At 49.4% G+C, this 14708-nt stretch overlaps 1 long non-coding RNA gene across 1 annotated transcript in view; it reads left to right on the top strand.

Moving 5' to 3' along the window:
* The first annotated feature begins 151 nt into the window (after nt 1-151).
* The window catches only part of LOC112546682 (uncharacterized), a 32636-nt gene continuing 18079 nt past the window's right edge, over nt 152-14708 (top strand). Inside the window, exon 1 of the long non-coding RNA XR_003090397.2 lies at nt 152-3387. This is a non-coding gene — a long non-coding RNA (uncharacterized LOC112546682). The remainder of the gene's footprint in view (nt 3388-14708) is intronic.

Raw genomic sequence — 14708 nt, 5'->3', positions numbered from 1 at the left:
CGACTTGGTGACACGTCCATCTTTATGAGAGATGGCAGCGAGGGTTTTTGTTTACACCGCTTTATGTGCTGGGACACCCCGGCAGGTGTGGGACTGGGGGCTGGCACACGATCCCCCCTTTTTTCCTCCTCCCCTCTGCAGGCCCAGGGAGGCTCCCGCGAGCCTTTGGCACACGACGGTCCTTTTTGTGTGGTGTGTGTCTGTGTGTTGTTGTTTTACCCCCCTACTCCCCCCTTTGGAGAGGCTCAATTTGTAGCCTATTATCCTATAGGAAAATGTCCCATTGAAAAGTATGAATAGTTTCATTGGGCCTAAATTTTAATAATGCGGGTCAAAGAAAAGAGGGGCAAATAAAGAGGAGATCGCAGCTGGTCTGAGAGTGCATTATTCGGTGTCACCTGCAAGAGGGGTCGCCTACAGACCCCCTATTCATTTGCCTAATTTTGGTCAATTTAACAAACTTCAGGAGAAATTATTGTGGCATTGTTCGGGAGGGTAAAGCTTTCTGATCGAATTAACAGCATGTTTTGATCCGGTAAATGTCATTAAAAAGAAAGAAACAATCGCGTTTAAAGGGCTCTGAGTTAAATGCGCCAAGTGGAGACGCCAAAGCGCACAGCTCACAAAGGGAGCAAGTAACTGCCACAGGGAACTTTTGTACACGCACATTGCTGAAGTTTTTACACAAAAAGGCATTATTTCATACTTGAATACGTTTAATCCAACAATTGTCTATTTTCTGCAAACATATTTTCACAGCATTGTTAACTTTTTTTATGTCCTCTGTTCTGGCAGCCGCGTTTCTCGCCTCGAGAGCGCAGCGGACTCCTTTTCGGGGGGATGGCAGTGTTTGTCCCTGGGGGGGAGAAAGGGAGGATGGGCGAGTTTGGGGAAGTTGATCTCTCTCTTTTTAAAGGGTTTAAGAGGAAAATATCGAAAACACACAAACAGAAGCCCGAGGAAATCAGCTGAAAGGAGGCTGGGAAACCCCCCATCTCCACAGCCTCTGAGCGCGTTTCCATGGCTCTTTCACGGCTCCTTGCCACCTCCCTTGCTTTTTGCATTAGGATTCTTCCCCCGCCGCCCCCCGTAGCCTACTTTACACATGTACTAAATAAACAGCAACTCTAACGTGGATTTTGTCTGTACCCTACAGAAGGAAATAAAAACATCACTTTCACTGAGGAGACGTATGGTAGGGGTTGACCTGACTTCCCCAGTGTTTAGTCCTGCCCACCTGGGAAATGTTGCAGTCCTCAGAGAAACATTATTAAAATACCATTTGTTCCAGTCCTATCAGCTCCAGGACATTTCTTCCAAACACCCACTTCTCTTTATTTACTGTGTTAAGTTATTTTCTCCCTATTTCTTTATAGTTTAAATGAGGAAAACCTGATTTTTCCGTATAAGTAACATGGATAGATTCTTGTCCTTGTAGCTGAGCATGGGTGCCCCCCATGCAATATAGTCAAATATACTTAGTCCAGCGAGCAAACCCAGATTTACATGCAAAAAGTGTAGAACTGTTAAAAAACATAGACGTAATTCTGTAACAGCACCTTTCCAAATGTTTGTATGCCAGACTAGATTCAAACTCAGACACTCCAGTGTGGTGTTCTGTTTGCAGTAGATATTCTTTCAGGACGCTTGTAGGTTTCAGTATATTCAGTCTCATACAATGGGATTAAAAACTAACCGTTATCATCCAAATTAACTAAACTGTGAATAGCAAATGTGAGGGCTTTTTTTCCCTCTTCCTTTTTTCTTTCCTTCGCCAGCGGAGATGGAGTTGATCCTCTTACAGTCGGTGTTAACCACCAGCTGCAGGCATCCGGAGGACAACTTTTTACACCACTAGATTTGTTTTCTTCTTTTCTGTCGCAAATTTGTAGTTCTGCATTTTAGCCCAAATCAATCTAGGATTTTGTCCAGGTTCAATTTGACAGAGAAGGTTGGGAAGGATTAAAATGTTGGGCTGAAAAAGTGGGTATGCTAGTAGTCGGGGTGATGAAGTTGAAGAGCTGAAAATGTTATGGCGTATTAACTCAAACATGTTTGCATTTCGCTTTTCCTTATTATATAATATCTCCGATCACAGACCCGGTTGGAAAATTTCCTTGACCTCTTTTACAATTTCCAATTCCTTCAGAGAAGAGACGGATTTATATTTTAAACTCTTCAAAAACGACACTTTGATTTTCCTAAAGCAAAATTGTGCTCGGTTATCTGACAAGGAAAAACTGGATACCTTTAGTATCCTTTAGAGAGTCGTTCTAGCTCATTTTTAATTACTCTCCTACAATCTGAGACCATTTTTTATTTTGTTGTTATCGCCTTTAGATACTTAATGCGGATGTTGCTTAATCAAAACTTGCATTATACATGCAAACAGTACGAGATTTAAAGCCACAAGCTCAGAGGAATAGATCAAGAAGGGTTTTTCCTATGTCCTTTATTATACTTCTCTCTCCAAATATACAAACTCTCCTTACATATACCCACCATAAAGGGCCCGATGCTGAAGTCAGTGGCCAAACGACCGTTTACTTTCGTGCTAGCAGAACCCTATATTCCGGGGTCTAGCTAAGTGGGCTAAAGTCAAGGCGGGGCAACCATCCCCAGCTGTTCCTGGGCTCGGTATCTCAGAACCAGGGAAGCAGGGCTCAAGCTGAGGGCGCATTAGTGCCGCTGCTCTGTTACTGCCAGCAAGAGGGGAAAGGACTCGAAGGAGGAAATAAGAGTGAGCCCCCAGTTTGCAGAGATGCTGCGGGCCCGATCCGGAGCACGGAGGAACTTGGGGGCGCTCAGCCCCCCGACGACCAAGCTCGCTCTTCCTGACCTTCCCAGGGCGTGGGCTTGGCTTCCGGCTGCTGAGCCCCGCGCTCAACCACCGCCTCTGCCCGGGCCAAAGCCGGGCTCCTGCGCGCAGGCGGACAGGGGCAGGCGGGAGAGAGTAGATGGCGAAGGCGGCTGGCAGGCTCCCGGGCTGGGCTTCGAGCCGCACTCGCCCCTCGCTGTAGCCAGCCCCGTTCACCGCTAACCCACGCGAGGCACCGCGGCACTTCCCCAGCGCCCTCAGCGTCACACGTGGCAGCCCCTTCCCGCCATTTCCAATCTGGCCGCGCAAGAGGTCGGGCGGGGCAGCCACCTCTTCCACGGCGCCCGGCTGAAATGGAGACGCCCCAGCGTGAACAAGGAAGCAAAGCTTAAGAGCTCCCCGAGGTCACCCCCTAGCGCTGTCCGCACAGCGTAGAGGGCAGCTCCGAATATGCTGAGCAGCTCCGCAGAGGGACCTGGAGAAACTGAGGAGCCACTTACTGCTCTCCCCTCGAAAAAGAAATCACCCCGGGCTGGAAGGAAAACTCAGGAAAGTTACCTGGAAACCAGGTAAGAAATCAGAAGTTGGTCCAGTAAAATATAGTCCCTCACCCACCTGGTCTTTCCAATATCCTGGGACCAACGGGGTACAACGTTACACGCCTTAATAGGCCATTTAAAGAAAGCCTGGGGCATTTACCCTCCGTTTGAACCGAGGTATGTTTTCAAAAGGAGACTTGAACTTTTATCAAAAATGGGGCAACATTCTGCTGAGATGGGCTGGGTGGAAAACATTAATCAAGGCTGCTACTTGGGGTCATCAGCACCTTAGTGATTTTAAATAGAACTGGGCAGCAAGCTCTTTTATGGCCATGCATGCTGCCTGATTTCTAAACTGCTGAAGTCAGAGTTAGGTGAAAATGGCAGACATTGTTCCTCTGGAAGGCCCTCCCCTCTCTTATAGCCTCATCTAGTCTCGCCATTGTTGATGTCTCAGAGGGGTAGCCCTGTTAGTGTCACTTTAAAAACAATGAGTAGTATTCTAGGCTATGTCCAGGGCCGGATTTAGGAAGTGTGGGGCCCAAACAAAGCACACAAAAGTTTCAACGGGGGGGGGGGGGGGGGGAATTTTGTTTTGATTGAGAAAAAAAAAAGCACAAAAAATTCCCCACCCAACACACACCCCCTCCTGCAGCACAGGAAAACCCTGCACTTACCCAGGTTAACCAGGCCTCTGGAGGTAACACGCTCCCGGCAAGATGGACACATGACCAGAAGTAAAAGGGGTCATGTCACCCCTCTCCAAGGACTTTTCCCACCATCCTCCTACAAACAGGGATTAGTTTGACCCCCACCAAATCCTCCTTATGCAACTATCCTGCAATTGCATTAACCCAATGTGTGTGACATTAACTCGGGAAGAGAGGCTGGGGGAAGTGTTCCCTCTAAAGCTATGTCTACACTCATGGCTTCTTGTGCAAGTACAGCTGTATACACCAGGGCACCACAGAGCAGCCACACTGCCTGCCTGCTCTTGTGCAAGGAAATTTGCAGTATGGCATGGTAAGAGAGGGTGTCTTGCGCAAGAGCTACGCACTTTTTTAACAGGTGTAAGCTCTTTTGTGCAAGAGGGCAGTGTGGATGCTCGGCAGGGATTTCTTGCGCAAGAAACTCCTATGGCTAAAATGGCCATTGGAGTTTTCTTGCTCAAGAGAGCATCCACACTGCCATGGATGCTCTTGCGCAAAAGCACAGCTCACATATGGCAGTGTGGATGTGTTCTTGTGCAAGAAGTCTTACAAGAACCTTTGCGCAAGATGTTCTTGCGCAAGATGTTCTTGCACAAGAAGCCGCCAGTGTAGACATAACCTAAGAGTTTCCTCCCTTGAGCAGAATGGATTTTGTGTTGTGCACCTGTACTGAGTTCATGTGGCTTGTTTGGACGTGCCACTGTGGCACCCAAGTTATAAATAAATATTTTATAAACCTTTACCTTTTCTCTCTGCTGCCATGTCTCCTCCCATTGCTCCATCAGCTCCCCTGGTGCCTGCTGCCCCCCAACTCCTCACCCTTCTCTGCTGTCCTGACTGCCCTTCTCACTGCCCTCAGCCCTCCTGCGACCTGCCCCCCTCCACCAGCCCTTCTCTCCCTCCTGTGCCCACTCCTCCAGTAGTCCTGCTCTGATCATGTGAGCTACCCCTCCTCATCCCCTCTTGTAACACCTCCCTCTACACACCTGCCCTGCCTCTCTCCTTTGGTGCTGGTCCCTCCCCTGCAGGTGTCTGCCCTTCTGCTTCACCCCAGAATGCCCTGGCACCTGCACCTGCACCTTAGCTCTGCACCCTCCTGGTGCCTCCCCCTTCCCTTACTGCCGCCTTTGCCTTCTTTTTCCCTGATGCCCACCCCTTCACCACTCTCTGCCCCATTCGCCTCCTGCCCCTCTGTGCCTTCACATATGACTTACTCCATCCCCACCTTTCTCATGCCCACCCCTTCTTTCAAGCCTTGTCCTAGCACCTCCCCCTCTAGCCCCCAATGCCCTTCTCCTCTCCTCTTCTCTCCAAGCATCACCCTGTCCCCCCTCCCACTGACACCTCCTGTCCTTTTCCTCATTGTCTGCACTTGGCCCCCTGGCATTTGTGTCTCCTCCACCCTGTCTCTTGGTGCCTTCCTCTTTCTTCCCCCTCCCCTGCTGCACAAGCCCCTTCCTCTCCCACCCCCTCTCTTACCTTCTGCCTTCCACTTTGCGGGGTCGGAGTCTGCGCTCGGGCTCCAGACTCTGAACCCGGAGCTAGGCCATGCGGCACTGAGGAGTTTTAATGTCCCGGGCCGTGACATCACGTCACGCCCGGGCATCCTCCCTGCTCACCTGCAAATGCCGCGCATGGCAGCAGCAGCAGCAGCGCGTGCCGGTGAGGGGAAGCCACACTGAGAGCTGCGCACAGCAGGGATGGGACGAGGGAACACGCTGGGGGGCCGGCAGATGGGGGCTGAGGACTACTCCAGACAGAGCCGGGGGAGAGACCCAGCTCCAAATATTGCTGGAGCAGGGCCCCCAGCTGATTATTCACTTGCCGCCCGTGGTGCCCAGCACACTTCTGGGTTCAGGGCATGGGGCCCCTTTAGGCGCGGGGCCCCATTCGGGGGAATTGGGCGAATCGGCCTAAAGCTGGCCCTGGCTGTGTCTTCACAGCAGAATTATGAACATAGTCCACGTCTACAATGTCAAGCTGGAGGATTTCTTAATCTTGACGCCTATAACTCTCATTGTGCGAAGAGTAAGGGAAGTTGGAGGCAAAGTGATCTTTCTCGGACTTCCTGCTGTGTAGACAGCACCAAAAGCCAAAATAAGCTATTTCAGCGTAAGCCACACAACTTACGCAACTCTGTGGGGCCCTTATGTATTTCAAAAGCAGAAGTGCCACAGAGAACATGGGGCGAGTCAGCTTCAAAGCTGGTTCCCCCAGCACCGTCTCCAGGGTGCCTTCTGCCCGCACCCCCTGCTGCTTCTATCAGAGGTGCTGCGAAGCAGCTCCTGCCCATGGGGGTCTCAATGGGGAGCTGGGTCCTCCTGTGGACAGGGATAGTTGCCACTAAGCAACCCCAGTTTGTGGCGGCTGGGGCTATCTGTGTGCAGAGGCTGCTCAGGCACCAGCCCCTGTCCATGCCCAGCCCTGGCTGTTGTGAACAGGGGCTGATGCCAGAGCAGTCTCTGTTCGCAGTGGCCAGGGCTGTCCTCTGTGAACAGGGACTGCTGGACTCAGCACAAGCCGAGACCGAGCAGTCCTGGCTCGTGCTGATCTCTGTGCCTCTGCATTTTAAATGTAGTAAGAGCCTAGCAGCTTTTACTACATTTCAAATGCAGAGCTGCAGCACGGGTGGCTCTGGAGCTGGCACGAGCCAGGACTGTTCAGTCCCAGCTCAAGTCAGCTCCTGGAGCTACCCCAGCTGTGGTTCTGCACGGTGGAGCTTATTGACTAACTGTATCAATAGAGATAGAGATGTAGCCGTGTTAGTCTGGTGTAGCTGAAACAAAATACAGGACTATGTAGCACTTTAAAGACTAACAAGATGGTTTATTAGATGATGAGCTTTCGTGGGCCAGACCCACTTCCTCAGATCAAATAATGGAAGAAAATAGTCACAACCATATATACCAAAGGATACAATTTAAAAAAAATGAACACACATGAAAAGGACAAATCACATTACAGAACAGAAGGAGGATGTGGGCGGGGGGGGGGGGGAGCAAGGAAGGTGAATGCCAGTGAGTTAATGATATTAGAGGTGGGGAAGGGGAAATGTCTGTGAGTTAATAGAATTAGAGGTGATAATTGGGGAAGCTATCTTTGTAATGTGTAAGATAGCTGGGGTCTTTGTTAAGTCCTGTGCGGAGAGTGTCGAATTTTAGCATGAATGCCAGTTCAGAGGATTCCCTTTCAAGTGCAGATTTGAATGTCTTCTGAAGTAGGATGCAGGTTAGCAGGTCATTGAGACTGTGTCCTTTCTGGTTGAAATGACAAGCAACTGTTTTTTCTTTGTGATCCTGTCTAATGTCAAAACAGACATTTCTTGCACAAGAAACCCCTATGGCTAAAATGGCCATCAGAGCTTTCTTGCGCAAGAGAGCATCCACACTGCCATGGACGCTCTTGCACAAAAGGACATCTCTTGTGCAAAAGCACATGGCAGTGTGGATGCGCTCTTGTGGAAGACCTTTTGCACAAGAACTCTTCCGCAAAACGGTTCTTGTGCAAGAAGCCTGCAGTGTAGATGTAGCCTTTAGGGCTTCAGTTCTTAAGACCATACTAGGTTCATCTGTGAGAGTGTCACATCTTATATGCTAACAAGGTCAGCCATGGTTAGAGAATTTAACAGAGACATCCCAGGAAATACCACAGCACTACAGAAAGTGCTGTTGATGATCTGTTTTATGATAATCTTCCCCTGGAGTTCATAATGACCAAATGCCCAAGCTTGGTATTATGGAGGGGGAAGATGATGTTTGGATGAATTTCTAGAAACTGTGTTTCTAATTAACCGGGATTGTACATCCCTAATCAGTTAACCAGTATGTTAAACTGGCTAACGGATTAAACTGCAGAAGAAGGGGGAGCTGGAGCAGTCATCCCCCACCCCACTCCCCTGCTGCAGCCAGGGACTGCTCCAGATAGGCTGGAGATCCCCTCCCCACTGCAGCAGGCCCCACAGGGCTGGAGTAGCACCTGCCCACAGCAGGTGAGGGGCTGCTCTAGCCCACCAGTTAACCGTAACAAGTAAGCATCACCCAGTAAGCATTAACCAGTTAACTATTCAGATCCCTACTCCTGATCTGTGTGGTAATCAAATAGCCCACAATACTTTTAGTGTATGAGGAGGAATATTAATCCTCATGTCCTGGCCAAATCCATTTGGAATAATTACAATTGTCCTATAAAAAGTACATCTACATTTTCAGATGGGTGTGGTATTATTTTTCACTTGCTGTTTTATGTTCTGTCACATTCCACTCCAGAAGTAGCTGCATTTTAGAATTGGATGAAGTTACCAGTTTAATATCTATAGCTTATATATCATTTTGTAAAGCAATTTGAGATTCTTTGGGTTCAGAGGCCCTCTGTAAACATAAGAACTGAGCCTGCCAAATCATTGCGTAATTCTTGTTTTATGCAGGGGGAAATCTAGTGAAATCTGAATATCGAAGTAGTGAATCAAGCCAAATATTTTTATGATGATAAAACTGGATTTCTTTTTAAGATGCAAAATATAAAGGTCAAGGTAAATGAATGACTGGTAATTTTCTACTGGCACAGATTCTGAATCAGAGTCCCCTCTCAGTCATTTCACACTTCTTCCATCTCACTGATTATTTAACCACAAATGTTGCTAACTGGAGCCTGTGTACTGCACGATTACTCTATGGATGCTTGGGATGTTACAACTGAAGTGGATGGTTTAAAAAGGGATGTTGAGAACAGTCCCATTTAATCTGTAGATTTGGTGAAATATTCAGTAGGTGCACGCTAACTCAAAAGGCATACAAAGGAAAACTATTCACCTACACTGCCCTCTCCACTTGAGCACACAGTGAGCATTGCCTGTGATTGCAATCTTTCCTTGCTAAACTCTGATTATCTTCTCAATACTGGTAATCTTTCCAGAAGTGTCCTTTTTTCCGCCATCACTGATACTATAAAACTGGCTGGATACTCACACAAAGTCTCGCTGAAACAAAATATTATTTTCCACATAAATACTTTCATTCTCAATCAAACCAAAACATTAAAAGGCTTTTATTATATGTGGGCTACTTGACTGGTGATCATACCAGTCAGTATGTCAAAGACATAGGCCATACAATGGTGCTTTCCTAATATGATCTTCAGTTCTAGTAAGCCAGGGGTGTCCAAACTTTTTTCAAAGAGGGCCAGATTTGATGAAGTGAATATGCGTGAGGGCCGACCATTTTGCCTGACATTCTTTGAACCATTAAAATTAAATGCAAATTAACTATTTTATGCAAAGTTTATTGCAAACGGCATACTTTTATTTCGTCACATGGATGACAAATCTAAACAGGTGTTAAATCACTCTGCCTTTCATATCTGAAGGCCAGATGAAAAAAAAATCCAGGAAGCTGAAATATATGTCAGGAACATTGTAAAGTACATTACATATTATTGGTAATAAAGGTTGTCTGTCAACTTTTAAGTTCAAAAAATATGAACAGGAACATAACACCAAGTATACATGTTGTGTCCAAATATGTTTATAACTGATTTAGACCAACTGACATTAACTGAGATTTTACAATGTATTCATCTCAATACATATGGATTCGTTGGGGGCCATAAAAGATAGATATTGCCAAATTACCTGTGGTGCCGTATTAAACCGTAACACGGGCCGCAATTGGCCCGCGGGCCGGACTTTGGACATGCCTGTAGTAAGCAGAGCTGGTCTTAGGGGTGGGCGGCAACGGCATTTCAAAAAGAAGAACCTATATTTAGAGTTGCCAGATGGTTTCAACAAAAATACCGGACAGTTGACATTACATCACAATCTACATTACATCTTATTTAGAAAATACTGTAATTCCTCGCTTAACATGTGCCTGCTTAACATGTTTTCGCGATAGCATGATTTTTTTTTTTAAGGGAACATTTTTCTAACAACACGACTGTCCTCGCAATAACACGATTTCCCCGACTGGCTGGATGGTCGCTGGCAGCTGTGCGGGGCTTCCCCTGCCTCCTTGCGTCCAGCAAGGAGGGATCACCGGGGAACAGTGTGGCGAGTGGCAAACCTCTGCTGCTTTTGCAGGGAGGCAGGGGAAGCCCCACGCAGCTGCCAGCAACTGGCCACCTGAGGAAACCCAGCCACTGGCTGCAAGCGGAGGGCAGAGGAGAGGGAGCAAGGCATCTGGCCACAGGGGGTCTCCAGGGAATGGCGTGGCGAGCGGTGAACCTCTGCAGCTTTACAAGGAGGCAGGGGAAGCCCCACACAGCTGCTGGCAACTGGCCAGCTGGGGAAACCCAGCTGCTGGCTGCAAGCCCCTTCCCCTGTCCCCTCCTTTCCTTCCCCAGAGCCAAACACCTCCTCTCCCTGCTATCACCTAGTCCCTTTTCTCCTCCAACCTTATGTCCCGGTCCCAGCTGCTAACAAGTGCAAACGCAACCCCCACCTTTTCCATTATTTCCAATGGGAAAATTGACCCCACATAACACACTTTCACTTAGCACGATCATTTTCTGAAACATATCTACTGTGTTAAATGAGGAATTACTGTATTGGACATTTATATTTTCTCAATTTGTTTCCCGAACAGAAAACTCAAATAATGGACTGTCCGGTTCAAAACTGGACACCTGGCAACCCTAGCTGTATTATGGTATTCAGCATTATCCATTAGTTGTGTGCAGTACAAAAGCTCTGGTGTTTATCTTTGTTGACAGTATTGACATATTCCTCAAAATAATGCACCATATATACAGAGTTGATACTAATTTTGTACTTGAGGTTCATGCACTCCCTTTAGGGACCTCTCAGGGTTGCAGAGACAGGACTTCTTGACAGAGTGACTAAGAAATGCAATAGACAGATCAGTTCACGGAAGGTCACCTCTTAATGTTCAGAACTGACTGCATTCCCTAAGTTTGATATACTTCCATCGTAATGGCTAGCTATTGAAAAGAAGCTTTTGATGGGAAGTAATAAAAATTCTCTCTCAAACCTTTATGTGATTTTGAATTAGGGTTGTAAGGGTATGTCTACACTACCCTGCTAGTTCGAACTAGTGGAGGTAATGTAGTCATCTGCAGTTGCAAATGAAGCCCGGGATTTGAATTTCCCGGGCTTCATTTGCATGAAGCCGGCCGGCGCCATTTTTAAATGCCGGCTAGTTTGAACCCCGTGCCGCGCGGCTAGTTCGAACCCCATGCCACGTGGAACTCCTCGAGGAGTACAGCTAGTTCGGATTAGGAAGCCTAATCCGAACTAGCTACTCCGTGCCGCGTGTAGCCGCACGGCACGGGGTTCGAACTAGCCAGCATTTAAAAATGGCGCCGGCCGGCTTCATGCAAATGAAGCCCGGGAAATTCAAATCCCGGGCTTCATTTGCAACTGGGGATGACTACATTACCCCCGCTAGTTCGAACTAGGGGGGTAGCGTAGACATACCCTAAGTGAATGGTCAACTTTATCAGAGGCAGCAAGTGGGCAGAAGCAGGAGCTGGTGCTGGGGGGAGATGGCTTAAAAGCTGGTTTCCCCTCAGCTGCTTCCCCAAAAACACAGTGGAGGGAGACTGTTTCCCAGCTGCCACTGCATCCCCTCGCTGCACTTTAGCATTTTAAATGTATTAAGAGCCTAATGGGCTTTGATACTTTGGAAAGGGTAGGACTCAAGTGTACCTTAGCCAGAGAGCTAAAGTACAACTCAGTTCCACCTTTCCAGAGGTGGTAACTTTTGGAGACCCTGTTATAGGGTAAGTAGTGGCATATCTACCCACAAGGGGAAATCATGCAGGTGAGCTTTGTCACAGGCTCAAACTACAGGGGCTCTAGCAACAATTTTGCATATAAGATCTATGCCTGTCATTTCTCATCTTCTAAGAGGTGACTTATAAAGGCTGAGGTAAATGCCCAGTAAGGCAATGCGGACTCCTTACACCCGTGGTCACCAACCAGTAGATCGTGATCAGGGGCATGGCCAGTCAATCTCAAGGCAGTGTTCCCAGCCCCCTCTTGTTCTCCCCAGCCCCAATGAGGAGCCCACACTGGCATCGCAACGTCTTGCCTGCAAAAATAGAGCTAGCTCCGGTTTCCTGCGGTGTGGCAGGGAAGTCCTGAGGCTCCGCACCAGATCCAGCTCTGGATCTGACACAGAGACTTGGGACCACCCCCACCCCTCAACGCCACAGGAAGTAAGGCAGGCAGGGGTGGCCTGCCCATATAGGTGAACTAGGCAGTCACCTAGGGTGCCAAGGTAAATGGGGCACCAAATGGGGTTCCCTGTGCCACGGGAGGGCGATCGGTCCCGGGGGAGGCAGCACACAGGGGTTTCCCGCGCCACGGGAGGAGAGAGGTCGGCCCCGGGGTAGGCACGTGTGGGCGTTCTCTGGCTGTGGGAGGGGGGGTTGGCCCCACGGGGGAGGCGGCATGCAGGGGACTCCCTGTCCCCACTCCCCTGTCCCCAGCCACAGAACTCCATCCCCAGCCCCCCATCCCAAGCCACAGAACCAAAGACCTCAGTCTATATCTGCCCTTAGGGTTGGGGGGGGGGGGGAAGAGTGCCGATTGCATGGTTCGCTGAGGGCGCCAGTTGCTGGCAGCTAGTTTAGGGCCTCCCTGGTCTTGGGGAAGGGGTGGGGTAGATCTTGGCTTGCCCTGACATTTAAAAAGTGATCTTGGGTGTGTAAAGGTTGGAGATCACTGCTTTACACAATCCATTTTCCACAGAAAGGCAATGACTAATAACAAAGTTCATACCACCTTACACTGTCTTGGGTCTGTGGGCTACACAAATAATAATGCAGTGTAGTATGGGTTGTACCTTCTTTCATTGGAATGCCCTGGTCTGGCAACATCCATGGTCTGGCATGGACCATGGATGTTCTTGAATCACACAGCCCAGGAACAGGGAGGTCTGATGGTGGGGCAGGAGCACCATATGGGGCACTAGTGACTCAGCCAGGAGCCCAGTGAGTGTGTGTGTGGGGTGGGGGGAGGGGGAAGCATGGCAGGGAGCTACCTGGCCCCAGTGGCTGGGGAACTCTAGTCTGGCAGCAGCTGTGGAGCTCCAGCCCTGTTCTGGCTCCAGTGGCCAGGGAGCTCCCCCACCCCCAGCAGCAGCCAGGCAGCTCTGGCCTGGGCTGTGGAACTCTAGCCCCAGTTGCGGAGCCAGGCTGCTGTGGAGCTCTGCCCCAGTTGCGCAGCTCTGGCTGTGGCACTCTGCCCTGGCAACAGCAGGGCCGGCAGCTTCTAGAGAGTCTCTGGGGGCTGAGTTTCTGATCCAGCAGGATCAGGCTGGAGCCCTAACCTGGTGGCTGCATGGACCTTCCCTGGGCTGGCAAATGCCCTCGCCTGGGACCAATCGAGTCCTGAGGGTGTCGGACTAGTGAGGCCCATCCAGCCTGGATTGCAATATTGCATTTCAGTCAAGTACAGGCAGTCCCCGGGTTACGTACAAGATAGGGACTGTAGGTTTGTTCTTAAGTTGAATTTGTATGTAAGTCGGAACTGGTACATATTGTAGTGGAAACTCTAGCCAAACATTTTTTTTAGTTTTGGATAGCATAGGGAAAGGTTAACTCCCCTCTAATGTTTGTTTTGCTGTCTGTTCCCCTGTTCAGAAGATTTCACATCTATTTCTGTCCCTGTGACAAACTCAGGACTAAAGGAGTAACTCATCAAATACCAAACAGCTCTGCACCATGCTTTGAGCTAATAGCTTTATTTCCACACACCACCCAGGGTTCTAGGAGGAGGGTCCTTTTTTTGCTAACACAATGAGGCCAGCACTTTGTTTGTTTTGGTGGAGTCTTTGTTTGCCCATGGAGCCCAGCATGTATAGGGGGAGGAGGGGCGGAGAGGCTGCTTTTGTCTGCTGTTCTGCAGCCTGTTGCTCAGGGGAGGGGGCAGCCTGTTGCTGGCAGGGGGGGAGGGAGGGGGGAGGCGTGCAGGATGCGAGGCCGCGGGGGGGGGAAGCACGGGCGTGGGGAGGCACTTTTCCTCTGCCCGGCAGCTCTGCGGGATCCCTGTCCCTGTGGCCAGCTGCTGCAGGCAGAGGCCAGTTGGAGCCGGCCGAAGAGGAGGAGGAGGTGGATTCTAGGACCCAGGTGAGCGAGCCCCGGGGACGCTGCTGCGCTCCGGGAGCCCGGCATGTAGGCATGTATAGAGGGGAGGAGGGGCAGAGAGGCTGCTTTTGTCTGTTTGGCAGCCTGTTGCTCAGGGGAGGGGGCAGCGGGCGTGGGGAGGCACTTTTCCTCTGCCCGGCAGCTCTGCGGGACCCTAGTCGGAGCCGGCCCGAGGAGGATCCTAGGACCCAGGTGAGCGAGCCCCGGGAATGCTGCTGCGCATGTGCGGGAGTTGCCTCACCCCGTTCGTATCTAGGGATCCGACGTAAGTCGGATCCACGTAAGTCGGGGACTGCCTGTACTAGAGCCCTGTTGTGCTAGGCACTGTACAAATGCATAATGAAGCTGGGCCATAAAATGCTCTTCCAGCATTTTAAGTGAAGGAGCACTACTAATAGTTTTAATGGTTTTTAAAGTAGCCTATAATCCATGCTGGGATTCTGCAGTTTTTTCTGTAACTTCAATCAATAACATGAATACTGTTGTTTAACTATTTAGGTGTAGAACTTCAAATTTAAAAGTGATCACTGTACCAGG

Source organism: Pelodiscus sinensis, chromosome 5, assembly GCF_049634645.1.
Source record: "Pelodiscus sinensis isolate JC-2024 chromosome 5, ASM4963464v1, whole genome shotgun sequence".
Taxonomy (NCBI): Eukaryota; Metazoa; Chordata; order Testudines; family Trionychidae; genus Pelodiscus; species Pelodiscus sinensis.
The sequence above is the reverse complement of the archived record's forward strand: the minus strand, read 5'-3'. Positions and strand labels throughout refer to the sequence as shown.